The following is a 3,603-nucleotide window of genomic DNA, read 5'->3' on the forward strand; positions in this document are numbered from 1 at the left end:
GCTGGCTTCTGCCCTGTACACATGTGTGATAGACATCAAGTATTTCTTGAGTAAGTGGATGGGTCTGGGCTGCCAGTCATTTCTGACATCTCCCAGGTGTGGAGTTCAGTGGATGAGGCTGATGAGGAGGCTGTCCGTGAGGTGACAGTGGTGGCCTTTTTTCTCTCTTGAAGGTGATTAGAATGACTGGTTTCATGAAGGGCCTCTACACAGACACCGAGATGAAGTCTGATAATGTGAAGGTAGGTTGGAGTCCGGCTTCTCCTGTCGACCCCTCGCGTAATGGATGGGACTTTTTATCATCCAGGTAGTGTGGTATGTGCCGTTTCTGTGCTGCACGTGGATGGAATACAAGGCCGGTGAATTCATGAATTGATGTATATTCCCTTTCTCATTTCATTTTCTCATTGTGGCAACTGCATGTCATGCTAGTTTTATTCACTGAAAAATGGAATTGGTATTTCAAAGGTTAATGCTAGCCCATCAACTAAATTAAAGGTTTTACTGAATTGATTTTGTTTTGTCAGTAAAGATCAGTATTTCTAGATTTGTTATATATCTAAAAATAGCTTTGTATGTAAATAGAAACTATCCTGTGCCTGTTGAACATAAGATAATGCAAACTCTTCAAAGTATCATAATATTTGTATTTTCAATGGAAATATTTCAGGATAAAGATGCAAAAATCAGCTTCCTGCAGAAAGCCATAGATGTGGTTGTAATGGTTTCAGGAGAGCCACTGTTGGCCAAACCAGCCCGAATTGTGGCCGGGCATGAACCTGAGAGAACAAATGAGCTGCTCCAGATAATTGGAAAATGCTGTCTCAACAAGGTACTGCTACCGCTGTCCTGGCATTTTGAACTTAGTGCCTGAGTAAAAAGCAGTCGGGGGCGTGGGACTCAAATGTGTGGACGGTCTAGGGAAGGACTTTCAGTGGTGTCTGTCAAACGCTGTGCTTCGAATCTGATCCTACCCCTTCTGGAGCCCTAGAGATACAGGAGGAGTAATTTAAAACCGAATAATAAAACAAATAAGTGTTTGTTTGTTATACATAAGTTCTGCAAGCTTTCAATATAAAATCGGGAACGCCGCAGGCACTCTGTGCCCAGTTGGCAGCTGTAGGCTGCAGCCCCAGGCTTCCGTGCCCTCTGGCTTTCTCTTTTTTGGAGCTCCGTTGAGGACAGGTAGCTGCTTCCAGCCAGGGCTGGGGTGTCGCAGGAATGCTTTTTTTCTTCCCTGGGTCTTATGGAGGTCTCTGTTCTCTTCCTGCATCTCCAGCCTGTGGTGTCTGCTTACCTGTTGCTCTTCTTTGCTCTCTCTCTCCCAGTTGCTGTTTCAGTTGTACAGGGAGTAGATTTGTTCTTGCCCGAGCTTGTCACAGTGGGCTGGAAACTTGGGTGTCAGGCCTCAGGCTTCTCTGGTTAGGTCCAGCCTGGGCCATGTTTGTCCGAACATTGGAGAAGGTCTTCCCCCAGCGTCTTTCTTTTGAATGCCAAGTAGTCGCCCATGGAGGAGCAGGTTGGGCTTGTACTGAGAGTACAGTTAATACAGTTTTCCACATACCTAGCGGGTGGTTGGCTGGGGGCTAATCTTAAATGTAATGCACATGGGAAGAGGTGGGTTTCAACCCCCTCAACAGCAGTGGGTCGTGGAGGTATGTAGGGGTGTCCAGCCGACTCCTGGGAGGCCTCGCCCTAGTGCAGGTCCAGCATGCAAGCTTAAAGACTTGGAAGCAGATTTTGCTGGTACACTGGCCTCTGTCCCCAGGCTCCCCAGATCCCCTTCCCGGGTCCTTTATGTTGCTTGTCTTTCTAAAAAGCACATCTGACTCCTGTCTCCTCTGCTGAATCTTCTCTGGCTTCCAGTGGCCTTGGGGCTGGGCCAGCTCCATGGCATGGCTTGTGAGGCTCCTGGAGACCTGCTGCTACTTTTCCCCTCAGGTCCTTCTGTCATTCCCCACACCCGAGCCCTCCACTCCAGTCACACGCACCCTGGCATTCAGCCCTGGCCCGCTGTCTCCCGTCGGCCTCGTGCCCTGGTGCCTGCTGGCTTCTTAGTGCCTGAGCTGCCTTCCTCCTCCAGCCTCACCGAGCAACAGTGTGGCGCCTGTGAGCGCCGCCTTGAGCCCAGGCCTCTCCTCCCTCCCAGGCTGACTTGGGTGCCCCTGTAGGCTTCCTACAGGCTGTTGTTTCATTGTTGTGTCTGTCTGTGTCCCCAGTACATGGTGAGTCATTGGCCCATGGAGCCTGGCACGTGGCAGTCACTTTGCGTGTGCTTGTGGAATGAGTGTGTGAGTGAGTGGGACTCCTGACTGGAGATGTCATAGACTCTGGATGGCTGTCAGGGATAATTTTGCATTTGACAGGGCTTGAATTAGATCAGATTTCCCCCCCATAATTTTATTATTGTGTTAAAACCCACATAACATAAAATGTATCATCATAACCATGTTGAAGTGTACACTTCAGTGGTGGGAAATTCATTCATCAAGTTGTGCAGCCATCACTGCTTCCATCTCCAGGACTCTTCATCTTGCAAAACAGACTCTGTCCCCATGAAACACTCACTTCTTCTTCGCCCAGCCCCCGGTCCCTGACAACCTCCATTCTGTTTTCTGTCTCTATGAATCTGACTAACCTGGGGGACCTCAGATGAGTAGAGTCATGGAGTATTTTTTTTTTTTTGACTGGCTTATTTTACTTAATATATTTCACTTAATTTCACTTTATGTGCAGTCCGAGTTCTCCAGGTTTACTCATGTTGTGGCATGTGTCAGAATTCCGTCCCTTTTTAAGGCTGAATGATATTCCATTGTAGTGGATCCATTGTATTTTGTTTATCCACTCATCTGTCAATGGTACAGTTTGCACCCACATTTTACCTATTATGAATAATGCCGCTATGAACATGGGTATCCAAGTATCTCTTCAAGACACTGTTTTCCATTTTTTTGGGGATAAATACCTAGAAGGGGAATTATTGGGTCATATGGTAAATCTGTGCCTAATTTTTTGAGGAACTGTTATACTGTTTTCCATGATGGCAGCGTCAGTTTACATTAATGCATGAGAGTTTTAATTTCTCCACATCATTGTTAATGCTTGTTGTTTTCTGTTTTTTTAGGAGCAACCATCCTAATAGGTATGAGGTGGTTAGATAAAACCTTAAGGCACTTACGGCTGGGATTCTATGATCCCATTAGAAGTTTAAGGTATTTGTAGAGTTGCGTGGGTCAGCTTTATTGACCTTGAACACACACATTCACTTTTGACAGCTTGGGTAGATGGGAACCAGAATTCATTTAGCTTGGGTGGACTTTACTGTTAATGACCTAAGTGCTGAAAGTAATAGTTATCAAGTTATCCTGTGCTTTGTATGTAATAGATAACATTTTCAAAACATATTTCATTTTTTGAATCTGTCTCATGAGCTGTCTTTGAATGATGATACTCTGTTCCGTCTGCTGATCACATTTCACCTAACACCTCATTTCCTTACGTTTGGATGACAAGCTCTCCAGCGATGATGCGGTGCGGAGGGTGTTAGCTGGAGAGAAGGGAGAAGTGAAAGGACGGGTCTCACTGGCCCCAAGATCTCAGGAA

This window comes from Cebus imitator, unplaced genomic scaffold (genome assembly GCF_001604975.1).
Source record: "Cebus imitator isolate Cc_AM_T3 unplaced genomic scaffold, Cebus_imitator-1.0 Scaffold106, whole genome shotgun sequence".
Classification (NCBI taxonomy): Eukaryota; Metazoa; Chordata; class Mammalia; order Primates; family Cebidae; genus Cebus; species Cebus imitator.